At 48.3% G+C, this 13,864-nt stretch overlaps 1 long non-coding RNA gene across 2 annotated transcripts; it reads left to right on the top strand.

Moving 5' to 3' along the window:
• The first annotated feature begins 1,147 nt into the window (after positions 1 to 1,147).
• LOC125393611 (uncharacterized) lies at positions 1,148 to 11,367 on the top strand. 2 transcript variants are annotated; one of them, XR_015001713.2, is made up of 4 exons: positions 1,148 to 1,214; positions 6,569 to 6,685; positions 6,822 to 9,382; positions 10,198 to 11,367. It is a non-coding gene; the product is annotated as an uncharacterized LOC125393611 (long non-coding RNA). The 2 variants fall into 2 exon arrangements; XR_007229867.3 differs by having other exon boundaries at positions 6,822 to 11,367.
• The last annotated feature ends 2,497 nt before the right edge of the window (positions 11,368 to 13,864 follow it).

The raw sequence follows: 13,864 nt of genomic DNA on the forward strand, positions 1-13,864 counted from the left end.
CTACACACACATATCACACTCACATAATATACAGACACATATACTACAATACAGTCTCACACACACACAGCACACTTATGATACATGCACATATACTACTCTCTCTCTCTCTTTCACACACACACACACACACACACACACACACACACACACCACTCACAAGACTGTTGAGTTTTGTCTCTGCACAGTTACTTTGACCGTAGTGTTTATTTCCACACTTACTTTTCCAACTTTGTTACGGCAGGCCGAGATCACCTTTCACTAATTTACCCCCATTATTAAAGTGATACTTTTCTAAACATGGAACCCTGTATCACACACTTTGGCTACATCTATGTTTGCCAAGGGACGTCTATCCCCACTTTCAGGTCTACAGAGTACTTTGGGGGACTTTGGTGTTAGTTTGTCTTTAAGGGTCTGGTAAGATTCAGTAGTTAGTCTCTCTGGCCTTGGGCGTTTCTTTGTCAGGAGCTGTCTTGGTTTCTTTTTCTGTTGCTGTGATAAAATCTTCTGGTAAAAGCAACTTAAGAGAGGAAGGGCTTCTTTTGGGTTCACGTGTGCAGGCTGTCGTGAAAGGCAAAGTCAGCAACAGGAGCTTGAAGCAGCCGGTCACAACACATCGAATGGTGTTGACCGAGGTTTCTGTCCTGCCCAGTAGCACAGCAGTTCAGTCCCAAATAAATACACAGAGGTCTACATTAATCATGAACTGGTTGGCATATTAACTCACGCTTCTTATTAACTCTTATAACTTCTGTTAGCCCATAATTCCTGTCTGTGTTATCCATGTGGCTTGGTACCTTTTTCGATGAGGCAGTCACACCTTGCTTGCTCTTGTCTGGCTTCCTCTGTATCTGGGTAACAACTGCAGACTGAACTTTTCTCTTCCCAGAATCCTTCTGTTCTCTTCACCCTGCCTATAATTCTGACCTGGTTACCCCGTCTATGCTTCCTGCCTGGCTACTGGCCAATCAGTGCTTTATTAAGATACAATTGACAGGGTACAGACCATTGTCCCACAGAACAATGGAGTGGTGACTGACCTCTCCTCCTTTTTATACAGTACAGGCTCTTATCCCAGGGAATGGTGACACCCACAATGGGCAGGTCTTCCTGTTTCAATTAACTTACCAAGATAAGCCCACACAGGCAAGCCTGAGACTGAGCTAACTTGGATAATTCTTCACAGTAGTGTCTAGAGGCTTGTCTCCCCGGTGAGTCTAGATCCCTCCATTGACAACGCTAATCACTGCAGGACCCTTTAATTGCTAACTAATTTTGCTACTTACTATTGATCTACATTGACTTTTTTATATTCCCTTGGTTCAATTTTGGTAAGTCATGCATGTCTAGTAGTATTTTCATTTCTTCTATGTTTGTCAATTTAGTGACGTATTAGTTTAAAAAATAATTCCTAGTGATTCTCTGGATTTCGGTGGTACCTGTTCTGTTAACTTCTTTTCTGTCTGTAAGTCTATGGGTTTGAGTCTTCTCTTCTGTTTGGTTAGTTTGACCATCAGTTTGTCCATCTGCTTAATCATTGCAGATGAGGTCAGCTGTGTTCAGGATGGTATGGCCGGAGATTTGTTAATCTTTTCAAAGAGCGAACTCTTTGCTTCGTTGATCCTTTGTGCTATTTGTTCAGAGTCTATCTAGTTAATTTCAGCTCTGGTCTTTTCATCTCTGCTCCTGGCTTAGTTGCTTTTCTTCTCCCCCCCCCCCGCCCAAGACCTTGCGATGCATCATTGTGTTATTTATCTGAGACTGCTCTGATTTTTTAAGCTAGCCTCTTGTAAACATAAACTGTTCTCATAGAACGCCTTTGCAGTAGCCCATGGATTCTGTTATGCTGTGCTCTTGACTCCAAGAGGTTTTTAAAATCCCCTCTAATACTCCACACTCAACTGAAAGAGTATTGCTCAATCTCTACGTTCTTGTATAACCTTCCTGTTGTTGATCTGTGACCTCATTCCATTGCACTCTGATAGGATGCAAGAAGTTATTCCAATGTTTTTCTTACTATGTAAAACTTGTCTTATCACCTAAATTATAATTTATTTTGGCCAAACTCTATAAGCTCTAGAAAGGTATATTCTGTCTGTGCTCTTCAGCTCCTGTGTGTAAGAAAGACTCCTTTACGTATCTCTTTGCATATATCTTGGAAGGTCTTTATTTCTCCTTCAACTTGGAGAAACAACTTTGCTATATATAGTAATCAAGGTTGGCAGGTATTTTCTTCCAGGGTTTGAAAAACATCCTTTCCCATCTCCTGACCTTTGGAGCATCTGTTGAGAACCACACTGGTATTCTGATGGGCTCATAGCCACAGGCGAGTTGACACCGTGCCCAACCCCTCTAGAGTCTTTGGCCTGGAGTTTTGTTCTTGGAAACCAGGTTTCACTCTGGAGCCCAGGCAGGCTTCACATACACGAGGACCCTCCTGCTTCAGCCTCGTAAGGGTTGTGATTGCAGGGTGAGCCACAGTGAATGACAGGCACTTCTCTCTTGCAGTCTTCAGTATCATTTCTTTGTCTTATGTTCTTGGAGTGGGGAGGCTTCTCACTGGTCATGACTGTTTGGGGTTCTAAATGTACCATAGACCTACATGTCTACTTCTTTACCAAGACATAGGTCTTCCTTTAGTCATGTGAACCTTGAGAACATGGAGTTCTGATTCTGACCCCTGATCCATGTTTGTTTGTTTGTTTATTAAAAAGTCAGGTGGGGCTGAAGGAATGGCTCAGCTGTTATGAGCACTTTTAGCTCTTCCAGTGGACCTGCGTTTGCTTCCAGCCCTCACAGTGAGTGGCTCACAGCTGCCTGCAAATTCAGCTCCAGGGAATCTGATGCCTCTTCAGGCTTCCTTAGGGCACCCATAAACACATCATGGCAACCACTCACTCACACACATACACAGACACACAAAGACACACACACACATACACACACATACACATGTCTTGCTTAAAAGAAAAATTGGAGACTGGAGGATTACAAAGTAGAAGGTATGGCTGCATAGCTAGCCCCTGTTAAAGAAAAACAAATGAGAGACAGTCACAGTGCACATTTGTGTGTGTTGGTAGCAGTAGTGCTAAGATGAGCCAGGTATAATAACACACACCTATAATCTCAGCATTCAGGTGGCTGAGGCAGGAGGATTGCCACGAGGATGGTTTCCAGTTTAGGGCAATTACAAATAAGTGGCCATATACATTCCTGGAAAAGTTTTCAGATGGGCATATGTTTTCTGTTTTCTTGAATAAATACCTTGGGATGGAGCGGCTGGCCATCTGGTAGGTACATACATGTGATTTTGGAACCTGCCAAACTTTCCCAATAGCGTTTGTTTTGGAGCCAGTTTTGTTTGTTTTTAGATCCATGTAGTGGTATGGTAAACCTGTGAGCTGCTTGGATAGAAATGTTCGACTTTTATTTTGATGCAGTACACACTCCATGGCAACTGTCACTTGATAAGCAAAGTGCCAACCCCATCACTGTGGAAAGTGACTCTTAACAAGAGATGGAAGAATTGGAAGAGAGAATGAGAGGCCCAGTCTGCCTAACGGCAGCAACACAGTGTCCAGACCCCCAGACTTTTCGCTTTGAAGCATTTAAATGGAAATAAAAGTGAATCTATTCTTTTTGGATCGTTCATCTTTTTCTTGTGATTTTTTTTGAAAATATAAAATGTTATGTCAGAACTGTGTCTTTAAGTTTTGATCTACACCCTTGATGTGTGGACTTTGAAGCTCCCGTCTGTGCATAAATCTGCCTTTGTTTCGCCCTCTGAACAATGCCAGGGAGTGGGGAGGGACAAGTCCTGGGGCTCAGAGTCACTTTTCTTTGATCCCACACAAATCTGGCATCAGGCTTCTCTGAGCTGCCGCAGGCCAGGACTCACCAGTGCCCACCTCACTGCGACCAGGCTCTGTGCTCGCCTGAGTGTAAGCCAGAGACTTGGTGGAATCTTTCTCTTTTCAATGTTTATTTTGATGTCTATTTATGTGTAGATATGATGCAGGTCCCAGGTTCCTCCAAGCTGTGAGCTACCCAGTGTGGGTGCTGGCAGCCACATTCATCTTCTGGAAGAGTCCTTGGTGCTGAGCCATCTCCCCGGCCTCTGAAGATGGGTTCTTTATAAAGGAATTTCCTTGTGACAACCGTTTCTTCTGGACATCATTCTCACACTCTAGCGCCTCACGTAACTGGTAATGCTAGTGTGCCGAGCACCTCAGATGCTGCACAATGGGGGACACTGTGGAGGGCGATGCCCACTTTCTCCTCCTCATCTTCCTCTGTCACCCTGATACCCAGAAAGCAACAGAGATGGAACCTTCTGCCTGGGCTTCACCGTCCAGATCTGAAGGCAATAAGCTGGGTCTGTGTGCTGTGCAGCCAGCTCCTGCCCAGGACACTCTGGAGGAATTGGCGGTTCCTCTGGAGATGAAGGCCAACCTCCTTCACAAGTGTCCCAGGCCGTGTGCAGCATGAGGGAACCTCAAACAGGACACTCACACCTGTGTCCATAGGCTTTTTACAGTTTTTAACTCAACGGAATGATTATCAAGTATGAACTCTGCAGATGATAACATCTTGGGTTCCATTTTACTTTTCTCATTTTAAAAATGTTGTCATTAGTGTGTGCGTGTGAGTATGTGTGTATGCGCGCGCACGCGTGAGCACTCATATATGAGCCACAGTTTATACAGAGGACAACGACAGCATGATTAATAAAAACCCAGAGAAAGAAATTGGGGTTCAACCTGAAGGTCACAAAGGCAAAGCTGCAGCCACTGGTTCTTACTCTACCTTGGTCCGAAATGGCAATCCTGCCTCCAGGAATCTCAGAATGAGACTGTGTCTGAGAGCTGTCTCCTCCCGTCTTATATTCCTCTCTAGGGCTGGGATTAAAGGCATGCACCACTACCGCCCAGTTTCTATGGCAAACTAGTGTGGCTACTGGGATTAAAGGTGTGTGTCACCACTGCCTGGTCTGTAAGGCTGATCAGTGGGACTGTTTCACTCTCTGAACTTCAGCCAGCTTTATTTATTAAAATACAAATGAAATATCACTACGGACAACTTTGTGGAGCTAGTGCTCTCCTTCCACCTTCGCGTGGGTTCCAAGGATTTCGCTCAGGTCGTCAGATTTGTGCTGCAAGCGCTTTGTCAGCCTGATGATGTTCGTTTGCAATGTCGGAAGACCGACCACACCAGGAGGCTTCCCTACCTGCCCTTCTTGACCACTGTTTTAGGATTCGAGATTCAGCACCAGCTTCCTTCAAATCCTCATAGATGACTTGGCTAATGTACACACAACGAGCCCACCCAAGTACAGACACTACCTGGTGCTGGCCTTGGCTCTGTCCTTCCTAGAGGCAGAGGTCAAGATCCCCAGGCTGCCCCAGAGCCTTCTAACCTGGGTCCTGGTTAGTCTCAATGGTCCTGCCCAGATCTGTTACTAGAGATAAGGAGTTTGACACAAGACAGAGCTGCAGGCACTATCATAATTGATGACAGACTGGGGAAGAAAGGTCAACCCCTGCCTAGGGTTTTCCTTCTGACTGGTGGAGCCCCCAAGACCTCTGTTCTGCAGCTTCTTCTTTTTCAGGGATGCTAGTCATGCTGGAGAAATAAGCGTCCCATTGATGTTATTGGCTCCAAACCCATGGCGCTGCAGCTGAATGACTGGTTGTCATGGCAGCAAGCATCATCTTATTATCATCTGTGGCCTTTCCCCTTGGCCGGGAAATGTTCGACATGATTCTCATCTTCCACTCCGGTTCTGCTCTTTGTCTTTCAGGACTGGATTTCGTTATTTCATTTAATTTGCATCTGTGTGGTGTATGTTGTGGGGTGTATGTGTGTGGGGGGGGTCACATGTGTCCATGTATGATCTGAGGAGACCGGGGAAGATTCGGTTGTCCTGCTTTATCACTCCACCTCGTCTCTTGGAACAGAGTCTCTCACTGATCCTGAAGGTGACTATTTGCCTGGTTGGTTGGTTAGTTGGTTGGGTGGGTGGGTGACCAGTAAGCCCCAGCAATCCAGTGACTATTTGTCTGGTTAGTTGGTTAGTTGGTTGGGTGAGTGGGTGGCCAGTGAGTCCCAGCAATCCAATGACTATTTGTCTGATTGGTTGGTTAGTTGATTGGGTGAGTGGGTAGTCAGTGAGCCCTAGCAATCCAGTAACTATTTGTCTGGCTGGTTGGTTAGTTGGTTAGTTGGTTGGGTGGGTGGGTAGCCAGTGAGCCCCAGCAATCCAGTGACTGTCTGTTTGGTTGGTTAGTTGGGTGTGTGAGTGGGTAGCCAGTGAACTCTAGCAATCCAGGGACTGTTTGCCTGGTTGGCTGGTTAGTTGGGTGGGTAACCAGTGAGCCCCAGCAATCCAGTGACTATTTGCCTGGTTGGCTGGTTAGTTGGGTGGGTGGCCAGTGAGCCCCAGCAATCCTGTCTCTGTCTTTAGTCCATTGGTCTCATCCCCTAAGCTTTCCCTCCCCTGCTCTGGAGTTACAGGCACACATGATTGAGTGTGGAATTTCTCTTCTTCCTTTTTTTTTTAATGTAGGTGCTGGGGATCTGAACTCAGGTCTGTTGGTTTGCACAGCAAGCTTCCTTACTACCCACTGAGATGAGATAAGCTTACGATGGTTTGCATGGAAGTCACGGTGTAGGGAAAAGAAAGGTAAGAATAGAAGACACGGTGTGTATGTTGGAGGAGGAGGTTGGGTGTAGGCAGGGACAGTCACTGGGACCCAGATAAGGAGTGGCCTTTGGTGAGGGAGTGGGAACCTCAGGATGTGGTTTGTTCCGACACACAGGCTCCACTGGACTCCTCCCTGTCCTGAGCTTGTCTGATGACCCGGGCAGTGCCCCAGATCCACAGACTTCTGGAAAGCAAGAACAGCCCTTTGCTCCCCATCTCCCTGTCACCGGCTCCCTCCCTCATGCCTCAGTGTAAGCTATCCACTGCCTAACAAACACACGCATGGATAGGCATTCAAGCACTTCTGAGGAGTTATTATTGAGGGACACTGGGCGGGACTGATTGACAGGACTCAGAATTACTGAAGAAAGATAGTGGAACTCACATGTCAGTCTGCAGACTTGATCTGAGAAGAGCAGCTTGGCAGAATAGTGGCGGCACACACTGGCTGACAGTAGCCCTCTCCTGGAGGGATGTTCCTTCCGCTCTGACCATCTCCTCTCCTGTACCACCCCACAGATGAGCTAGTAGAGGTGGGAGCAAAGCCAGTGTCCTCAGCAGGGTGGTGGCTCACCTTCCCTGAAGTCTTTGGTTTCTAAGATACCCTAACTCAATGCTTGGGCTCCTTTCTGACTTTAGAAAGTGGCTTCCTATCACGACCTTCAGAACTAACTTAGTGGCACAGTCTGCTGGGGAACACTGCTCCTCTCCTCGTGACCACGTGGCTTTCGGGGAGCTCTGAGTTGCTGGGCAGCACGTGAGAGAGTATTTGAGGCCATACTGTGGCCAGTCCAGGAGAAAGTTTAAATTCAAAGTATGGTTTCTTCTGAATGAGTATTATTTTTGTAGCATCTTAAATTCAACAAATCATCAAAAAAAATGTGTTGTCAACCACAGGCCATCATCTACAAGTATAGGTAAACTCAATGGGCTCCCCTGGTGGGAATGTGAGCCAGGAGAAAAAGACCAGGAACCGCCCAGAACTGCATCACCCTGAGGCGTTCTGAGCTTTCTGTGAGGTAAGAGAGTTGGGGGAAGACAAAGCTGGAGATGGTTTAAAAACACCAATCTAAGGCAGTAGGTAAGCAAACAAGTTGACCAGAAGGCCCAGTTGGAGTTTGGCGAGAAGCTGGGTTAAAAGAAATATGAACTTGTTGTGTGTATAGCCACCAAAGACAGACACGCGGGCAGAGAGCAAATCTAGGGAGCCAGTTCCAGACAGACTTCCAGGAGAACCACACAGCTCCGCAATGCCAAGAGTTAGGAAGGCTGCAGTGGTATCTTAGAGAAGCAGGGTGGGGTGGGTTAAGGTGCAGCAGGCAAAGAGATTGATCTGAACTCGGCGCCAAAGATGAGAAAACAACCCAGAGACCTGGCACATGTTTTCCACGGAAGTATAGGACAGCCTGGACCACGGACCAGTGGGTGATGGAAGAGAAAGCCAGCAGAATGGGAGCCGCTTGCTGTGGAGCCCAAGCCGGTTTCCCCTAATGTGTGGTGTGATGACATTTACAGTGGGAAGGACCTGTTGTGAGTGCTTCCCTCACACCCATTCTAGGGCCTGCTACTGTTAGTACTCCCATGGGGAAACTGAGGCACAGAAAAGTTAAGCAGCTCCAAGGTGAAGGTCACTTAGCCAGAAAATGGTGTAGCTAGGATCTGTGTCCAGACAGTGAGACCCAAAGCCACTGTGTTACCTTCAGTTTGCCTAAATTGGTCCTGCTTGTCTTGGTGACAGGATGGTCTCCCAGCTTGGTAAGTGTCCCCTGGGCATTGGCTGTATCATGGCCCAGGACAGCCTGCAGGGAGATTATAATTAATATAACATAATTTATATACATATTACATAAATGGGGACAACTCTTTCTGATAAAGAACAGAATACAGGGTGGCCACTCTTTGGGGATCAGTGACCTCCCCCCCCCCCCCGCCATGACCCAGCTCAGGTCAGAGCAGCCTCTCCTCCCTGGGACTAGAGATGCCAAGGGTGCGAGGTAAGTCACACATTAAAAGCTCCACCAACATTTTTTCAATTTGTTTTCAGCAAGCAGGTGATTCACTTGGATAGAATGGCACCCCACAGCTGTTTGCAGGAGCTTTCTCAGGGTCTGTGGCAAATGAGAAGTACAACAGGTCAGAAACCCTCACCCTCAGAATCCACATTTGTCAATGGGGCGTTTCCTAGGGACCTGTTTATCCTACAAGAGCCCAGGCCATGTTGCTGGAGGGACCAGGGGGACTTGGCAGGGACCATTGAGCCCCATACCAGGTGAGCGAAGCCACCTGCTCTTCGGTTTGCCTGGAGTATTGCCGTGACTGCCAAGTCTTTACTGGAGCCAGTTCCTGGTGTGTGGCCAAACCTGCCACTGTGCCGCCTGCCTGGCTTGGCTGTGCACCGGGAGGACACCAGCTGGGTGAAAGGTCACCCAGAGAAGCCTCGCCCACAGTTGGCACCTGATCCAAGAGATGAAAGGTCATTTGACTTGAACGGGTCACCTTGACTTTCCTGGGACATGACCTCGGGCCACGAGAAAGAAGACTCAGTCTCCTGGAGGATGCATCACCTGCAGGTCCATCGCTCCTGGAGAATTATCTTTTCTGAGATGAGAGCCGCGAGTTTTTGGTGGTGCATAACGGCATCCAGACTTAATTCACAGGGAGGCTACACTCGCTGAGGTATGGGGAGGGGGAGGTTCTGCTTTCCTGCTTCCTTGGGTCTGCTCTGGTCCTGGCTAGAACAGTGGGAAGGGCCCAGAAGTGGGAGGCTGTTTCATGTTGTCAGTGCTATGGAGTCCAAGGAATCTTCCCGGGCTCAGAGGGAGCCTTGTAGCTCATCAATAAGGAAACACAGGTCTTCCTTAATGACCGTGTGTGGAAAAGGGCTACACCCACTTCCACAAGCAGGGCTGAGGAGATGGTATGAAGGGCTTCGGTGTCCACCTCTGTACCTCAGCTTCTTTAATTACATCTCAGATGTCAAATTGTACAGCTTAATATCTAGCTTCACAAAGTGTGTGTGTGTGTGTGTGTGTGTGTGTGTAAGCACATGTGTGCTTGCTTGTGTGGAGGCACATGTATGTGTGTACATGTGTGGAAGTACATCACAAAGTGTGTGTGTGTGTGTGTAAGCACATGTATGTGTGTACATGTGTGGAAGTACATGTGTGTGTATGCACATGCATGCGTGTTTGCATGTATGGAGGCACATGTGTGTGCGTGCACAGGTGTGGAAGTATGTGTGTGCATGTACATGCATGTGTGTGCATGCACACGTGTGGAAGTACACATGCGTATGCACATACATGTGTGTTTACATGTGTGGAGGTGCGAGTGTATGCATGTACATGTGTGTTTGCATTTGTGGAAGTACATGTATGCATGTATGCACACACATGTGTTTGTATACGTGGAGGTGCATGTGTGTGTGCCATGTATACGAATGTGTTCAAGCATGTGGAAGCAAAAGGACAACCTCAAGTGTCTTTTCTCAGGCACCATCCACCTTTCTTTGAGGCAGGATCTCTCACCAGCCTGGAACCCACCAGACAGACTATGCTGGCTAGCCAGTGAATCCCGGGGACTTGCCCGTCTCTGCCTCCCCAGTGCTGGGATTTCAAAGTGCTCAGTCATGTATGTGGCTCCTTGAGGACTGAATTCAGGTCCTCACGCATGCATGGCAAGCAAGCATGCACCCTCCTGATGGAACTGTCTCTCTACCCCTGACCTGGAGATTTTACCAAGGCCAAATCAAGGGTAGAGGATGGAGCCCCAGAGTCTGTGTCTAACAGGAAGTCTGGGCTGGTAACACTGCCTGGGAGGAGCTAGTGGCAAGCACTGCTTGCCTTTCTTAGACCCCTCACAGGCTCAGATGTTTCCATGGCAACAGAAGCAGCAGCTTCCTCCCCCTCCTGCTTACTCTCACCTCTCTTCTCCCCTTTGATGGCCTGGGTTGCTTTCCCTTCAGCTCTGGGTGGGGATAATAGGCAATTCCTTGAGCATGGGGCTTGTTCAGTCCATCAAGACTGCTTGGCTCTGGTCACCTGCGTGGAGGCTCCATCTTGGTCGCAGCTGAGGCCACCAGTCTGTTTCAAGGAGATGTTGGGAAGACACACCTGGAAGATGTGAAGAGTCTGGCTCATGCCTAGCTCAAAATCGGTCTACTCTGAGACCAGGCAGTATGCGTGACTGGCAGCCCACCACCCTTCAACAGCATCAAGTGACCTTACTCCCTAGCTCAACCACTGTGGGAGCCATACCTGGTCTCTATCTGGGTTAAATTAGCCAATAAGCAGCTAGGGCTAATGGGCCGAGCAGTGATTTAACTAATACAGTTTCTGCGTGGTTATTTCGGGAGTCTGAGCAGCTGGGGTCCAACAAGCAACCTCCTTACAACAAATGTGTTCAAGAGAGCCGGCCATTACCCGGGTTGCTTCCCTACGATGGGCATCCCTGGAGAGAGCGATGGGTTTAGACTAACAATTCCACCAATGGGGAAAGCATTTCCTTGTGAAAACGGACCGTGGTCACTGAGAAAATGGAAGAGAACAAACAAGGCCTTTACATCGTTGTTCTTAGACATTCTGGGAACACCAACCTAAGCTAGAGGAGTCTTACCATTTGGGGTCTTTTGGAACCTGAAATAAAGATAACTATTTAAGGAATCTGATTTCATCCTAAAATTTTTCTTTTTTTTTTTTTGTTTTACTCCCCTCCCCCCACCCCGACACACACACACACACACACCACCACCACCACCACCACTACCACCACCACCACCACCACCTTTTCTTCTAGAATCTCAGCCTTGCCTCAGTTTCCCTGCCTGTTGTGCCCCTGTGGTTTAGAGTTCAGCTCTTGTAAGTACACCTCACCCTATTCTACAGCAGCAGCACCCTTGCTGTGTGCTAAGGGAGTCTGAGCTTCAGGGACTTTCTCTGTGGAATGTGCATTCATTGTTCCTTCATGAGGCCGCTATGCAGATAAAGTGAGAGCCTGGGCTCCTGAGCAGGTGCTCTCCCCGTGCCTTCCTCCCACCCACCGCTGTACATACCTAGGGCATGCTCTCCTGGAAAATAACTCAAAGGCTGTGCCAAAACAGCAGCCATGCCTCTGCTGGAGCGAGTCTCTTCCCGCCAGTCCCTGGATACCATGGCCTCTCTTCTGTGTCCCTGGATAGTCTCACAGGTCGTCATGAGTAACAAGAAGTCCCCTTCTCTGGCGTCCTGAGTGAGCATGTTCCAGCACCCCAGTCTCAGGTCCGGCCACAGCTGTGTTTTCGTCCCCAAACTACACAGCAGGTGTGAGGATAGGCTCAGGTGAAATGACCGAGGGGAGCTCAAACCCTGACTCTTTGTCTCCAAAGTCTGCCGTCTTGGGCAAAATCCCCTTTCTGAGCCTCAGCGTTCTGTCTGAAAACTTCAGTGATGAGGCTTTTCTTAAGGGACTGGCTGCTGAGAGCATCAAAAGAGATATGTGTAGTAAAGATGCAACCTCCCCTCCCTCCCGCAAGCCCCCAGGCTGTCCCATCTCCAGAGCCACGGCGGATGAAAGCATTGCTTGTCAGCATGGTGCTCTGCGCACCTCAGGACAGCCATCAGTCACTTGTGTGTGTCTCTTTGCCCCCACCACAGTCCTGCAGGATGGTTTATATCATCACATTCGTTTTGGATTAGGAAGCATAAACACAGGGAAATTAAGTCGTCCGTGTAAGGTCTCCTGGCATGCCAGAGCCGTGAGCGACACACTGTGACCTGTGGGCATTCTCAGCCCAACTTCTGTGAGTTGAATTTCCTTACAGAGATATGGAGTTGGAAGTTCCATATTCCAAAATGGCACAGGGTTCCAGAGCCTTCATGGATTACACCTCTCAGCAGAGGCCCACAGGATACACAGAGGTGTCATAGCTAATTAACCATACAGGCCTTTGCAGGGTTGGGTACCCCAGTTTCTGCTGTTCCTGTCTTCTTCCTCCTTCATCCACTTGGCAACAGCACTGTTCCCTCTTTCTGGAACTTTCTCCAGTCAGCACAATGAAAGGAAGAAGTGGGTAAACAAACTGTGGATCTCAGGACAAGAGACCCTTGGCCACCAGGTCTGAAGCACGTTTGCACTGCTATCTGATGGTTGGCTTTTTTGTTTTGTTTGCTTTGTTTATGTCTAAGGCTTAATGTAGGAGGACCCAGTTTTCACCGGGGCTCCAACTGATGCGGACAACATATTTTACGGGCCATAGAGACAGCACGTCGGAAGAGAGCCTGCTGCACAAGCGTAGGACCTGAGTGTGGATCGTCAACATCCACATAGGAAGCTGGGTCCTGAATTACAGTGCTGTGGAACGTTGGAGACAGAAGGACCCAGAGGGCTTGCTGTCCAGGGCTTGTCATCTCCACCAGAATCAGTGAGCTCCAAGTTCAGTGACAGACCCTGCATCAAAATATAGGTGGGGAGTAACTGAGGGAAACCTCTAATGCTGACCTCTGGCCTCTACAGTTGGGTGCACACATGTATGCACACACACACACACACACACACACACACGAAAGCAAAATGTGCTTTAAAAGCCAACAACAAAAGCAAACGTCAAACCCATTCTGGGCTGCATCCTGGCCTTGGCTTAAAATAGCTCCAAGTCCATGAGGACAGTGTGTGCACACAGCCAGGATTTCCTGAGCCCCTCCTTTTCCTCTTTGCCTTGGAGCCGGTTCCCCACAGCACCCCACCCCAACCCATTTGATTCTGTGGGAATGTTCTAGAAGGTAGTATCATTCAGGCTCCAGATAGACACAAGTTCAGACTCTGGCTCAGCCATGACTTTCCGTGCAGATATCAGGCAGTCACTTCAGCAGCAGGATTTTGTCTGTGATACCTGTAAAGGTATGAAAAGTCCTGGCAAGGTGATTGGGTGACAGAGAGGTGGAGGAGAGCCCTTCCCCAAAGCTGGATAGAGGATACCAGTCCCTTTATCTCTCTACTGCCTTCCTCCCAGGTTCCATCCCCGCTACTTGGAACTATCCCTGTGAGCTGGACAAGCTGGTCTCTAGAACTTCTTTGTCTACCTACCTGAAAAGCACTGACCAGATCTGACTCTCAATTTGTCCAGGCACAGTGGCTCAGAGACAGCTTGAGCCCAACATCCATCACTAGGCCAGAGACACCCAA

The sequence above is a fragment of the Myodes glareolus genome, chromosome 4 (assembly GCF_982192425.1).
Source record: "Myodes glareolus chromosome 4, mMyoGla1.1, whole genome shotgun sequence".
NCBI classification, from domain to species: Eukaryota; Metazoa; Chordata; class Mammalia; order Rodentia; family Cricetidae; genus Myodes; species Myodes glareolus.